Source organism: Herpailurus yagouaroundi, unplaced genomic scaffold (genome assembly GCF_014898765.1).
Source record: "Herpailurus yagouaroundi ecotype Mexico unplaced genomic scaffold, PumYag 142, whole genome shotgun sequence".
NCBI classification, from domain to species: domain Eukaryota; kingdom Metazoa; phylum Chordata; class Mammalia; order Carnivora; family Felidae; genus Herpailurus; species Herpailurus yagouaroundi.
Genome location: NW_024412397.1, coordinates 20,054,488 through 20,071,046, shown reverse-complemented (window position 1 = coordinate 20,071,046; position 16,559 = coordinate 20,054,488).

Genomic DNA, 16,559 nt, shown 5'->3' with positions numbered 1-16,559 from the left:
CTGGGTCATATGATAAACCTTAACAAAAGTTAACTTTGTAAGAAACTGCCAAATTCTTTCCCAAAGTGGCTCTAATAGTTTGAGAGTTTGAGAGTTCTGGCCAACACTTAGTATAGTCAGTCTTTTTACTTTTAGCCATTTAAGTGAGTGCGATGTAATATCTCATTGTGGTTTTGTGTTTCCCGATGTTCAGTGATGTGTATCTTTTCATGTTTTTATATAAAAAGACCATATTTTGGGGGTCTTTGTTCAACTCCTTTGCCTTTTTTTTCCTTTTTCCTTTTAAAATTAAATTATTGTTGGGGCGCCTGGGTGGCGCAGTCGGTTAAGCGTCCGACTTCAGCCAGGTCACGATCTCGCGGTCCGTGAGTTCGAGCCCCGCGTCGGGCTCTGGGCTGATGGCTCAGAGCCTGGAGCCTGTTTCCGATTCTGTGTCTCCCTCTCTCTCTGCCCCTCGCCCGTTCATGCTCTGTCTCTCTCTGTCCCAAAAATAAATAAACGTTGAAAAAAAATTAAAAAAAAAATTAAATTATTGTTCTTACTGAATTGTAGCAATGCTTTATATATGTAATTAGATACATATCCTTTTTTCAAATATATGTATTGCAAATATTTTCACCAGTGTGTAGCTTTCTTTTTATCCATATTCTTAATGATGTGTTTTGAAGACCAGAAGGTTTAAATTTTGATAAAGTCACTTGTCCGTTTTAAAAGGCTGGTGCTTTTTTGTGTGCTAAGAATACAGCTTTGTCTACTACAGAGTCACGAAGATTTTTTTTTCCTAGAAGTGTTCTTCTAGAAGTTTTATAGTTTAGCTTTTATGTTTAGTCTATTATCCATTTCAAATTTAATTTTGTGTATGCAGTGATGTATGAGTTAGTGTTCATTTTTAAAAATATAAATGTCCAGTTGTATTATCATCATTTGTTGAAAAGATAGTTTTTTACTCGTTGAATTAATTTGGCACCTTTGTCAAAAATCAGCTGAATATGTGGTTCTACTTCTGAGCTCTCTATTCTGTTCCATTAATCTATTAGTTTATACTTACGCCATTACCACTCTTTCTTGATTAGAGTATTCATAATAAATCTTGAAATCAGGTAGCACAGTTCTTCCAACTTCGTTTTTCTTTTTCAAAATTATTTTGGCTATTTTAGGTTCAGTGTGGTTCCATTTAAGTCTTAGGATCATCTTACCAATTAAAAAAAATGCTTGCTATTTTTGTGTGGAAACAAATCAGTGTGGGGAGAGTTGATATCTTGACAATATTAAGTCTTCTAATCCATGAGTATGGTATATTTCTTCATTTATTTAAACTTAAAAAATTCTCTCATCAATATGTTTGTATTTTGCAGAGTATAGATTTACACACAACTTTCATATTTGATACTATTATAAAATATTTTCCCATTATTTTTTGCTTATATATACAATTGATTTTTATGTACTAAATGTGTATCCTACAACTTTGCTAAATTTGTATTTTAATATGAAAATTTTAAAACAGAAAAAAGAGTTGAAATAAAATAGCATTAAATGCTTATACCTACCCTCTGGATGCTATAATTAATATTTTGCTTTGTTATCTTTATCATATTTATATCTATCTGTTTTCCTATCTTATTTCTTTTTTTGATGTATTTCTTACTGAGTTGCAGACATCAGAGTTTACTTCACCCCAACACTTCAGCCCGTGTACCATTAACTGGAATTCAATTACTGTTTATATTTTCTTTGTTTTAAATAAAATCTTCCTATAGTAAAGTGTACAAATCTTGTTTACTATCTGATACCTTTTGACAAGTGCATAATACCTGTGTTGTCATATATTCCTTCCAAGTCAGTCTCTGCTCCCACCTCCCCAGAAGCAACTATTGTTCTGATTTTTACAAAATGGTAGATTAACCCATCTTAGAACTTCATACAAAAAGAATTATGCAGCGTGTACTATTTGGGGGAAGATTTCTTTCAATCAGCATGATTTCTTTCTTTTTTCTTTTTTTTTTTTTTTTTTGGTTTCATTTATGTTGTTGCATGCATATGTACTTCTTAAATTGCTGGTAGTATTTCACTGTAGGGTATATCACTTAATTTATTTAGGCTGTTTCAAGATTATCTCACCAGTATTTTCCATTTTTCAGTGAAGGTTTGTGCATCTTTTGTTGACTTCTAAGTGTTTTATGTTTTTGATGTCATTATATACGGTGTTCTTTTGACAATTTTACTTTCAAACTGGTGGTAGCTAGCATCAGTTGATGTTAGATGTACAAAATAATTTATTTTCGTACACGGACCTTATATTCATTTACTAGTTCTGGTAGGTTGTTTTGTTTTTGTTTTTGTAGATTCTTTGGGATTTTTCTGCATGGACATCATGTCATTTACAAATATTTTCACTGGGTATAAAATTGTCACTTTTTATCTTTAGTACTTTCAAGATGTCATTCCTATATCTTTTGTCCTCTTTTGTTTTTGATGAAGAGTTCTCGCCATTCTTATATTGGTTCCCCTATATCTGTTTTATCCACTGGGTCTTTTTTTCCTTCTGTATTCTTTCAAAATATTCTCTTTATTTTTGATATTCAGAAATTGTCTATGATGTGCCCATATGTGGTTCTATTACACACATCCTGCTTGCAGTTCATTGACCTTGGATCTGCATTTTGATGTTGTTTATCAATTTTGAGAGAATTTTAGCCATAATTTCTTTAAACATATTTCTACCTTATTTTCATTCTCTTCTCCTTCTGGGACCACTGCTAGATATATGTTAGGCTGTCTGATACTATCCTGCTGGTCCCACAGACTGCTCATTTTTCTTCAAACTTTTAACTCTCTCTTTTTCAGATCAGATAATTTCTATCACTCCGTCTTCTAGCTCACATAGTCTTTTAGCACCTCCAATCCATTGTTTGGCCCATCCAATGAATTTTTCTTTTTCCTTGTTGTATTTTTCAGATTTAGAATTTCCCTTTGCTTCTTCCTTTAATAGAATGATTTACAGAGACATGCTCAGATCTTAAGCATATCATAAATCAGTTTTCATGAATTCATATTAAAGATTCAGAATATTTTTATCATCTCAGAGAGTTCCCCTGTGTCTTAGTGGTATCCCTTCCCAAGATAGTATTCATAAATTATCCTAGGTTATTCTAGGATATAAATGGATATCCATATAAATGGTATCCATATAAATGGATAATGCAACATGGATATTTTGTGTATCTAGATTCTTTTACTTAACTTAATAGTTTCCAGATACATCCATGTTATTGAATGTATCATTATTTCATTTCTTTTTATTGCTGAATAGTTGTCAATTATAGGAATATATCACAGTTTCTTGACCTATTCTGTTGTGGACATATGTTTTAAGTTCTTTTGGATGAATACCTAGAAGCTGACTTCCTGGGCTATATAGATGCATGTTTAATATTTTTATTAAATATTTTATTTTCAGATAGTTGTAGATTCACATTTAGTTTGAAGAGCTAATACAGAAATTTCATGTACATTGTATCCAGTTTCCTCCAATGTTAACATCTTGCAAAATGATAGCAAAACTTCACAAATAGGATATGGACATTAATGTAGTTGTCAAGATATACAACGGTTCATCACCATAGGGGCCCCTCATGTTTCTCTTTAATAACCATCTTTATTCTCTCTCTGCTCCTGTCCTTAACTTCTGGCAACCATCAATCTGTTCTCTATTTTTATAATTTTGTCATTTTAAGATTGTTATGTAAACTGAATCATACAGAATATAACTTTTTGGGATTGGCTTTTTTCATTCAGCATAATTCCCTGGAAACTCATAGAATTTGTTGTTTGTATTAATAATTGGTTCGTTTTTAATTGAAGAATAATCTCCTACATGTTTAATTTTTTAAATGTTTATTTATTTACTTTTGAGAGATACAAAGAGTGGGAGTGTACAAGTGGGGGGAGAGGGCAGAGAGAGAGAAAGAATCTCAAGCAGATTCCACACTGATAGTGCAGAGCCCAATGTGGGACTTGAAGCCATGACCATAAGATCATGACCCAAGCTGAAACTAAGCATGGGATGCTTAACTGACTGAACCACCCAGGTGCCCCCCTGTATGTTTCATTGTTTAAAAACTATCCAATAGTTTCCCAAAATGGTTGTGCCATTTTACACTCTCACCACCCATTTGATTCTTATTTTTAGTTTCTATTTTTCCAGTAAGATTCCTTATCTGGTCACTCATTATGATCATATTTCTCATTAATTATTTGAACACTTTTTTCTTAGTTCTTTGAATGCATTTGTAGTAATTACTTGAATACATTTATCTGCTAAGCCGAACATCCAAGCCATATTAGGTTTGATTTCCATTGCCTTTAGTTTCTTAACTATGGGTCACTTTTCCTATCTCTTCATATCCAATAATTTTAATTATATTGTAAATGATACAGGATTTTTTTTTTCTTCCTTGGAAGAATGATGATCTTTGTCCTTCTATTGTATAAGATTGATTATCCTCGGGGCGCCTGGGTGGCGCAGTCGGTTGAGCATCCGACTTCAGCCAGGTCACGATCTCGCGGTCCGTGAGTTCGAGCCCCGCGTCGGGCTCTGGGCTGATGGCTCAGAGCCTGGAGCCTGTTTCCGATTCTGTGTCTCCCTCTCTCTCTGCCCCTCCCCCGTTCATGCTCTGTCTCTCTCTGTCCCAAAAATAAATAAAAACGTTGAAAAAAAAATTTTTTTTTAAAAAGATTGATTATCCTCTATTGTATAAACTTGGTTTTATACTCTGGTAGGGTTGATCTTTGGAAAACCCAATGTGTTTCCTAAGTCCCTCTTCACTGATGGGACTTTCTCTCCTCTGTAGATCCTATTAGGACTTGGTTTTATCCTATTGTGGGGAGATCTAAAGTGGGACTTACTCTAGGTCATAGTCCTTATTTTTGTGGTGGAGCTTTTGTGAAGTTTCAGCTGGATGCCAACAAATACTACATGATGTTAAAAATCCTCTCTGACTGGGCAGGAAATTCAACTCTCCCAGCACTACTCAACTTTTAGTGTGCCTGCTTCTCTCTTAACCCTGCAGCAGCTGCCCTCTGCTAAGCCTCAAGTAGTTTCACCCTTTGCTCTTGGCCAAGGACTTTTAGGGAAACCCTGCATAGACTTCTGGAACTCACCCTGGGTCCATTTCTCTCCTCTCTGGTGCCCCACCTTGCACATTCTAGCCACTCCAGCAGATTCAAACCCAGATATCTGCCTCCTCATGTCAGTAGGACACCATGCATATTTATGCATTTATATTCCAGCCCTAAGTACCACGAAAAGAAAGTTTTCCCTCAGAAGAGGAGTCCATTGAATGTGGAGCTCCCCTTGTGAGTTACTACTCAATTCTCGAGGATCACAATCTTGCATTACCTATTTCCCCATGTTTTGAATATTTGTCCAGTTTTACAGTGGTTTAATGTAGGAGGGATAGGTTCATACCAGCAACTCAATCATACCTGAAAGTTAAAACCCACAGTTTACATTTTTAACCTCTTGTTTCATATTTTAGACAGTCTGTTTGATTTACATGAAACTTATCTACTTTTTTTGGCAGAGTATAAATTGCATGCTAAAAGATAGCCCTTAGCATGCAATTTTGAGTTGTAGACTTTTAGAATTTTAGAGTTAAAGGAGCCTTAGAAACCACCAATTCTAACTTTCTTCTGTAATGAATGAGGAAACAGGTCCAGAGAGATTAGGTGATTTACTCAAGGTTGCACAGGTTGTTAGTGATTTAAAGCACCTGCTTGTGGAGGCAATAAATATCATAAAACTGCATCATGGTAATGAGTGGAAGCTGCCTTATCTTTGCACTATATATGAAAAATAAAAGGATTCCAGCAGTAAGCATTTTCAGAGTATAAAGATTGCACAAGGAACGCTTAGCCTGGCTAAACTACTTTCAAGTTTTTAAAATCCCTTTAGTCACACTCTTTTGCATAAAGCATCAAATGTGCTAATTAGAAAAGATTCAGATCTACTAATCAAAAGATATTTACTTCGCAAAATTATAAGTAATAAAATAAAGGTGCTCAAATAATTCTGTTTTTGCCTACCCTCTTCCCCCCTGATAAGGAGAATATACTGTTATTTTGACACCTTCTTCTGAGTTTGACATATAAAGTAATCAACACCATTGTATAAATTAGTATTTTAATTTTATTCATCAGTGTTTAAATAAGTATAATAAGGAAGTAATACAAAGTTTACTTTCTAAACTAGTATATATGTCTAAAACTTAGGTTTCTGATTCTTACTTTATTGCTTGTTTTTTTTTTTTATGTTTATTTTTGAGAGAGACAGAGAGACAGAGCATGAGCAGTGGAGGGGCAGGGAGAGGGAGGGAAACACAGAATCTGGAGCAGGCTCCAGGCTCTGAGCTGTCAGCACAGAGTCCAACATGGGGCTCAAACTCACAGACCGCGAGATCATGACCTGAGTCAAAGTTGGATGCTTAACCAACTGAGCCATCCAGGCATCCCTCTTGCTTGTTTTATTAAACTGCCTTATAGTAGATCATGTATCAATATGCCCTATCTTTAAAAATGCTTTTATCAGAGTAGTATGTACTATGCCATGTAAGTGCCCCATTGCGTAATGCAAAAATAAAAGAATATGAATTTGAACACATTCTTATAAGGTCACCCACACACCAACTGTTAACATAATGTTTAAAATCTTGAGAAGTTAAGAACTGTAAGTCTAGAACATTTAAAAAATACCCACTGTGCACTAGAGATAGTGGGATTAGTATGCAATAAAAACAACCTATTTACCCTGCTTCTGTCATCTGTAGTATTTATGATAAATAATAATGACCTTCTAGTCCTTGATGCTACCTTGATAAAGCAAACCAGAGGTTCTCTCTACACTTTCTATGGAAGCTGTAAAAGTTGCCATCAATATATCCACTTTCCCAGTTCTTTCCTCTTACACGCTCTAGAATTTTATAGGCTTTATGTCTTTTTGTCTCAGAGGACAGGTTTTGCAAAATTCAAAGGAAGATCAAACTCCTTGATTGTCCCAAGGACTGAAACTTTAGCTTTAGTAAATTTGGTTAAAGAACCAGATAATGTGCTATTTATCAAATTCTTCATTTAAGTCAAAACTGTTTTGTAAAGTTGCATATCCAGAAAACCAAGTTCTCTTTCTTATTGCCTAAGTAGAACTATATTGTTGCAAGACACTGCTTATAAAGTGGGTTTATACTGTTACTTTGTGTATTACTACATAATACATGTATTGTCACAACGTTAAAAAAAAATACCCAGTGTGTGCAGAGAACTAAATGTTCTTTTAGAAATAAAGAATTTAGGAAAAGAGAGAAAACATGGTAAAAATCACCATTTAACAAACTTAGTGAAAAATAAATACTATTCAATGGCAATAGAACATTATAAAGCTAGGAATTAGGATACGTTAGACCCTTGTTGAAGACAACTTTACTAAAGGGCGTTAAAGAAGAAGAAAAAGAACAAATAATCATAGATGAGAAGGTTCAGTATTATAACAATGCCACTTCCCCCACATCGATTTTTAGGTTTAATACAGTTCAACATAAATTCAAAATGGATTTTTTAAAAGTTTGTTTGTTTGTTTATTTAGAGCATCAGCAGGGGAGAGGCTGAAAAAGAGGGAGAGAGAGAGAATCCCAAGCAGGCTCGGAGCTGTCGGTGCAGAGTCCATTGTGGGGCTTGATCTCATGAACTGTGGGATCATGACCTGAGCCAAAATCAGCAGTTGGACACTTAACCGACAGTCATCCAGGCACCCCCAAAATGGAGTTTTTGGAAATTTAATGTTCAGAATTAAAATCAAGTGACATTGTCAATTTTTTTAAATGACAGATTTTGAACAAAAAATTTTGTATTATATTTGATAATGAATGAAAGCTTTTAAATTCTGAACACTCTTTACAAATATTAAAGGAAAAAGATGAATAATTCAATAGCAATGACAAAACATGTACAGATAATTTACAAATTGACTAATAAATATATTTAAAAACCTTCTGTCTCATAATCCATGGTATGCAAATTAAATAACAATTAAAACTTTCAAATACTAGTTTGGCAAAGGTGAAAACAAAAAACTTAATGTTGGCAAAGGTTTGGGGAAAGGAGCTCTTTTATCCTCTCTGCTGGGAGTGTAATTCAATTTGACAGAATGACAACAAACCAGCTTATTCCCTTTAACGAGGTAACTTAACTTTGGGAATTTATGTTTAGGAAATAATCAAAGATATTCTGAAAGATGTCAATACAAGTGGGTTCACAACAGACTTATTTATGATAATGAAACTGAGAATTTTTAAGTTAAGTTGTCATATATTCATGTATGTGATATATTTATATAATGGGATGCTAGACAGTCTTTAAAGTTATTTGGAAATATTTAATGGGATTAGAAAATGCTACTTATAAGGTTGTTTATTCAGTATTATTCATTTTATTTAAAAATATAAAAGCTAATATGCATACGCTTCAAAGACATGCATCAAAATGTTAACTGTAACTATCTCTAAGGGGCGTGTTTATGGATTTCTTTTTGCAAATTTTCTTCAAAGACATACATTAACTTGTCAATGTTAAAGAGGAAAGAGGAGTGGACAAATAAAATATGTGTCTATAATATAAATAATGAGATCATGAAAAAAAAAATATGCCTAACAGTAGAGAGAGACGTTCTTAGAGGGTTCCAGTGTGGGCAGAATCAACTGGGGCGTGATTTTGTTCTCTGAGGGACATTTGTCATCGCCTAGAGACATTTTTGGTTGGGGAAGATTGGGGGTGCTATTGGCATCTAGCAGGTACAGGTCAGGGATGCTACTGAACACCCTACAATATCCAAGACCAAGACTTATACAAACCCAAGAGTTCAATGATGTCAAGATTGAGAAACCTGAATATAGGGGAAAGTTGGGATTCCAAGATCTGCATCTCTCTTGAATCCATTGACAGTTTCCTGACCTTGGCAAGATCACTTAAGTCTTGTGTCTCAGTTCTCTCATCCGTAAAATGGAGTCAACAATTTCTTTAAAGGGTTTAGATGACTGAAAAGGAGCTTGTGAGACCGAGTGGTGATAAAAGATGTAGGAAGTAATTCCTATTTGAGAGGACGGAGTAATTACCAGCATTGTCTATTTCTCTCTGCTTTGAAGCACACTTACAAGGATTTAAGAGTTGCAAAGAGGTTTGGAAGAGTGTGTGAATTTGACTGATTCAACTGTATCTCCTTGTTGTATGCTTTAAACACATGAAAGAAAGATTTCCTGCAGTCCATTACAAGGGTCAATAAAAACCTATAAGACATTTCAACCAAACTGCTGCATTCTTTCCAATGTCAACTTGGAGTATTTTGAAATTATAGAAAGAGAATTTCTTTTCCACTTGAATACACGGATCTCAGTTTTCTTGCCCTTTTCATTTTAAAAATAAGCTTTCTTTGAAACTAAAAGCATTTATCACTTTTTAATAGGAAGTTGCTACATTTAAAAAAAACAGACTTTTAATTTATTTAGATAGAATTTTAGCTTATGGTGCTTTATGCATTCACTAATTCCACATAATAAATTCCTTATTCTTCGTTTAATAAATGGGGTGATAATATTTACATGGCAGTCACTAGGATTAAATCTAAATAGTATGTGTAGGGCAGTGCCTGCACAGAGTTAGTCCTTAATGGTTTCCTGTTGCCTTTATAAGAGATTCTGAAAGATCCTTAATACAGTGCTTAATAATCTGGTCTCCCCTTCACCCTCCTTTTCTTTGGGAGCCACTCTTTCTGTTCTACTAGGCAAATGCCTATTCATTCATTTTTCAAGTGTCACCTGGAGGCCACATTTCCAAGGAGATCTTGCCCATTCTCAAGATGAAGTTAGGTTGTTGGTGTGTGTAACTATGGCACCCTCTACTTGGCCAATACACATTACCTTTACAATTGGTTATTTGTTCAATGTTTGTCTTCCCTTCTCTACTGTAAGCGAAGGTGGAGAAAGAGGGAGAATGGGATCATATATAACTTTTTCACTGCTGTATACCCACTTTTTTGATCCATGCCTGGTACATAATAGGTGCTCTGTAATATTGAATTGAATGAACCAATGCATGATAAGATTATCATCTAGAAAAGTAATAACAGAAAGCTGATTTCCTCTAGTAAAATAAGGCATTAATTAGAAAGCAGTTTTGTGGCACCACTGTTAGTGGTTGATATTGGAGAATATGTTGGAAATTGCTTGGGCTACTCATTTTTCATCATTTTGTGGACATTAGTAAGTTTTTCCATTCCATCAGAAAAACACAGTCTGGAAATATCTTTGTAGGGTTTCTTGAAATAAAAGTTTGTCGAAGGAAAGTCACCTAAATAATTTTGATTAGGAATTAATATTGAGTGTCCAGTCAATTAGAGAAGGTGCTTAGGTATTTTTTTCCCTTTTCCAACCATATACTCACATGATTTGGGGTTCTTAGTGCTGTCATGGAAAGTAGGAGGAGAATGGCATTGTTTATATAGATCTCACCTTGGTCTTAAGCCATAAGACAGAGTCAAAAACGCCTATCCTAGTGACTGACCCTACCTTCTTCTAATTCTTCCTATTGAGGAACTTAATTTATAGATGTAGCCCAAAGCTGACTACTTTTTCTTTAAACCTTTTATTTCATATTTATTTTTAGTTTAAAATTTGATGATATTGCTTATTTGAATTGTGTTTTTATGTCTAAAAATAAATGCAATATATAGTTCTACTTATAGCATAGAATACTGGTTTTGAATTTACAGAAGTGTTAAAGGTTTCCTTTTAAAATAAAAGTACTTAAGCAAAGAAAGCGAATAAGAAAAATGCTAAGTATAAGTGGTAGACTGATAAAACAAGATTTTCAAGTTTATATATAAATGATTAATATTTTAGAAATCTTAGAATACTATAAAGTACTATATAATAGGGCTAGTAATATAGTGTTATAAAATAGTTCAATGAGATGCTTCTCTTGGCTTATAAAAAGTATAGATGGGCATTTTCTGACTCAAGAGTACATATACACCATTGAAGTGATACATCTTCAAGATATTTTGTTTCATGTTATAGGCACAGTGTCTGTTCCAACTGTAAGATCTGACCTCTGAGCCTGGGGAGTAATAGGTATCTAGTCTTCCCCTAACAAAGCAGACAATGACATATAGAGATTACCCCATGCCCCACCTGCTTTACTATTCTTATAGTTCAACTTATTATGTTAACAGTGTTAGAGTCCATTTTAGATCATAAAGCACTTATAACCCATCCAGTACTGAAGAGTTGATGATAACCCACATTCTTTGGTAAGATGTTATAGTGAAGAGTCAGGTTCTAGTCTTCACTGAAATTTTAACTCTGCCATTTATTAGCTCTGTATCCTGAGCCATAGGACTTAATTTTATAGTGTGAATTTCTTGATCTATCAGTGAGGGACAAGGACTAGTTATTATGAGATTAAGCTAGGTATGTATAGAAAGCATATACAATCTTGGTTTTTATTACTATTAGGAATTGTTATGGGTTGAACCATGTCCCACCAAAAAGATATGTTGACATCCCAACCCCCAATATATCGGAATATGGTTTGTTTGGAAATAGTGTCATTGTAGATAAATGAAGTCATGCGAGGTTAGGATGGACCCTTAATTAATATGACTGGTGACCTTATAAGAAGGAAGGTGTGGAAACAGGCACACACAGATAACACCATGTGACAACAGAGACAGAGATTGGGGCAACTTCTATTAGGTTAGGCAGGGATTGCTAGCTACCACTAGAAGCTGGAAGAAGCAAGAAAGGATTCTACCTAGAGTCTCCAAGGGAGGATGGCCCTACTGATGCTTTGATTTTGGACTTCTAGTTTCCAGGACTGTGAGAGAATAAGCTACTGTTATTTTTAGCCATGCAGTTTGTAGTACTTTGTTATGACAGTCCCAGGAAACTAATACAGTAATGCAAAAACTATAGATTTTACAAAACAGAAATTACACACATATGGATTCTTCCTCTCTTTTCTCTGCTAAAGTCCACCTTTTGAAAACCTCCTTGGTCCTCAGTGTACCTCTTGAACTAGTTTTATTTTTCTCCCATATCCTTTCTTGGTTTAGGATAGTATGTTAAGAAAAAAAAAAAAAAAACCCACACATTGGCTTGGAAATGTGGTTTAAAAAAAAAGCAATCACTCAAACAAAGAGACCACACAAACAACAAATAGGACAGAAACAAGAAGTGGCCACGTGAGAGGTAAAAGTGATGTTTGCTAAGCCGGAAGGTATGAGAAAAGACTAGATGAGTGAATGGCGTGAAGATAAATAGAAGCTGGATGTGCAAACTATTACTTAGACGAGTACCCAAATGGAACCTTTCCTTGTCCAATTCCAGCAACCCTGTGTTTCAGAAGGGAATTTTTATATCATAATTTCTACATGCTGAGTATAGTATAGAAGCTAAATTGCTTCTCATTTGTTTTTCAAGATAAGTTCCTAAATTTTGCTCACTTGTTCCCTTTGAAAACGTTTAGGTTAGTTTTTGCAAAGCAAATCTTCACCCTTTCATAAGGAAACATGGGAGGATGGAAAGGTACTTTCTTGTCTGTCTCCCCAGGAAAAGTACATCTGAACAAGGTATAGTCTTCTCACAAGGGGAAAAGACCAAGTGGGCGCCTCGAGCAAATGAGTTGGCTTGACTGTCTTGCTTCCCCAAGTCCTGTAATGTCCCTTCTTCTTCCAGGATTCCCCAGTGTAGACTGAGGGTTGGATTCCTTTGGTGTATCCTTGGACCACTGGAGGATTTAATATTGAAATGATGAGCTCTAGAGATACACTCTCAAATAAAATATGTGTGTTTAAGCTTTATTATTCTGGTCATGTTGATATTTATTCCAGTCGAGTTGTGATTTACTGAAAGCTATTGGTGTGGTTTCCTCCTTTACTTTGTATTTCTTTACTCTCCCTGCCCTTCCCAATGGCCTTTATTTTTCAAGTAACATGGAAGAGGTGGGGAGAGCATTTGGAGAGAAAGAGGAGGCGGGCCCTGCAAACAAACTAAGCAAATCTGGTACTCTGTTATAATTAAAGCAAGCAGCCTTATGTTTTGGGTTGTGGAAAAATATACTTCAGTCCTTAAAATATAAATATTTTTAAGGGCATTGCCTATTATTGCTTATGATTATAATAAAAATCATCCTCGTGGTACAGTCACAGATTTTGCCCAAGACTGATTATTGTCCTTGACATCCCCTGAAGTCTTCTTAAAAACTCAAATATGAAGGCAGATCTAAGAATTAAAAAAAATAGACTATATCCTGAAGTTGACATCTTAACATACAGATAAACACGTTCTATACAAGTTTGCCTTAATTTCTTATTGACAACTTTATATTCACTTAAGAAACACTTCCATGTCACTTCCTGTGTATCAGGCATTATTTTAAGGGCTTTACAAATACTTCCTTATTTAATCTTTCTAACATTTCTGTGAAGTAGGCATTATTATGCCTAATTCGTTATTATTATTACCATTAATACTATTATTACCATTAATTAACACTATTTTAACATGAAGAAACTGAGGAACAGAAAGATTAAGTAACTTGCCCAAGGTCACGTAGCCAAGGATGGCATTTGAACCCAGACAATCCGGTTTCATGGTCTATGCTCCACTGTACTACGTCTCCCATTTTTGTCCATTAAACTTTTTATTTGTGCTTTTTTATTTTCCAGTAGAAGAAATCCCATGGCAAATTTGAAATGCAAAAATCCATTTTGTTAAGTGAATTTTTATCCATCAAATTTATCTTGTATGAAAACTTCTTTTTCATAAACTGTTTTCCTTAAAATAAGATCTATATATAATTGCAAATGTCTTTGTAATAAATATAAAATATAAACATATGGAATCTTTCCCTTTGAGGAAAAAAAGGATTTTGGTAATCGTGTGTAACAGACTCCTTTGTACCATAAAAATTCATAGTCTTCTATCTGACGTTTGTGTTAGAAAATTCTAAAATTTCGTTTGCATTTCTATGCTTTATTTGAATCAAGCAATATGTGATAAAATGTGCTGGCTCTTGGTCTGGCCATTTCTTTAAGAAAGGCAACCTTATCCACAGTTATTTTTTCCCTGCCCCTCCCAGATTATTTTCCAGTGAAGTAAGGGAGTAATCATGGAAGATCGCCATATGGTAACAGTGAGCCATGTCAAACACACCCACCAATGGTAAGTAAGCCACCAATGACTAGATGACTTTCCATTTATGACCTGATAAGGACAAGTACTATCGTAGGTACAGATAGTGCATGTTGTAACACACAAATTGAGACATTGCGTTTGAATGCAAGGCAATTCTGACTAGTTTGTAGTGCAAAATCCGAAGTAACCCTTGCAACCAGATGATAAAAAGATCAAACACACTCGGTCATATCTGTATATGAAAAACTTTGTCTGAGGAATTTTAAGAAATAATCAGATTTTCCCTACAGTTTCCAGGTATTTTTTTTCATTTTTTTAAATGTTTATTTATTTTTGAGAGAGAGGGGGACCCAGAGAGTGAGTGGGGGAGGCAGGGGAAGAGCAGATAGAGAGGGAGACACAGAATCCGTAGCAGGCTCCAGGCTCTGGGCTGTCAGCACAGAGCCTGACATGAGGCTCGAACCCACGAACCGCAAGATCATGACCTGAGCCAAAGTCGGACGCTTAACCGACTGAGCCACCCAGGTGCCCCTCCAGGTATTTTCTTTTCTATGGAACACACACAGATGCTTTTCTGTTGCTCTTGGACAAATAGCGTATGTAATGAGAATGTGTCTGCTCCTTTTGTTTCATTCACATGATATTTTAATGATTGGAAATTTAGTCAGAATTGCTAAGGATTTGTTTGTTGCTGAAAATATGCAGGAATAAAAGGGAGAGGTGTCCTACACAGAGCTAGAACAGTTGGTATTTTTCATCCAGTACCAAAATTTTAAAAAGTATCACCTACCCTCCATGTCCTCCCTTGTACCTCAAATAAACGGCAGCCAGCAAGTACAAACTCTTATCTCCACTCCCAGAGGACTGTGGGAGTTTGATGACTCAGGTCATCTCAAAGAGAACACTGCATCCTAGAGAACAAGCTGTTTCTTTTAGTTGGAACTACACAGTAGCAAACAATAATACATAATAATAGCAAAGGTAATGCCATGAACGTATGACCTCACTCTCCTTGTGATTTTCCTTCAGGGCTTTCTGGGAGGGTCCTGAGAGCAGATTTCCTGGGTAGCTGTGCAGATTCTCTAGAAAAGCCCATGTCTTTTACCCTCTCTTTTCATGAATGGATCAACACTGGGAAGGGAACAATTGAATTGAGTGTATCATTTCCAACAATCACAAAGCTTTCACTACAGATTTCAAAGGAATATTCCAACCACAACAGGCACTGAAATGTGAGTACTGAGAAAAAAATCCATTGGATTTTTGAAAGGGCAGTTTCAGTTCTGTAAAAAGCTGCAACTTTATCAGCTTATAAAGCAAGCCAGTTCTCTAGTGATTTTAGCCCATGACATGTTACTTCTCACTTTTGCAGTTACTTACTTGGAGCCTGGTTGCTTGGTTTCAGTAGTAGGTTTGTGTTGAGTTGGTTGATAGAGTTGGTTGGTTAAATTGATTGAGGTATGAGCAAGGACAACTTTCAACTGCTGAAAAGATACAGCCATTGCCAAGAACAGATAAATCTCTTCCCTTTTCTGAGGAGATCAGTTATTGGGTCAATTGTGGCTGAGAAGTGGGAGATGATCATCCCTGATGAGCCCAGGGAACCCTAGCAATATCAGGACCTCTTAGATAGTCTAGGCCTTTCCACTCCAGGGCCTCCAGTACAATGTGCAAAGTGAGAATGTCTACATTTCTGGAGTGGCCCACAGTCAGGGCTTTATAGTTGATCTCAATCTGCTCAAATGCAGAGTTACTCTGAGGCCTTATCCAGGAAACAGATAAAGATACTTTATTTATTTTTTTTTTAAAATTTTTTTTTCAACGTTTATTTATTTTTGGGACAGAGAGAGACAGAGCATGAACGGGCGAGGGGCAGAGAGAGAGGGAGACACAGAATCGGAAACAGGCTCCAGGCTCTGAGCCGTCAGCCCAGAGCCCGACGCGGGGCTCGAACTCACGGACCGCGAGATCGTGACCTGGCTGAAGTCGGACGCCCAACCGACTGCGCCACCCATGCGCCCCTAAAGATACTTTATATGACAGTGATCACCCTTTTATCTGGGAGATCAGGCACAGTCACCTTCATTAACCAAGGGGCCCCATTTCACAGAACATGACTGTGTGAATTGGTCTGGGTCTTGTCGATTCATTTTCTCAGGAAGCAGACGTTGAGATGGAGGTTAGCTTGTAGGAGTTTATAGAAAATACTTTTGTGATTAGCACCCAGAGAAAGAAAGGTAAGGAAGCAGGATTGAGAAGAAGGAGAAGTTGGGGGATTGTAATGCGGTCTCAGTGTAGGCTCCAGCCAATTCTATGAGG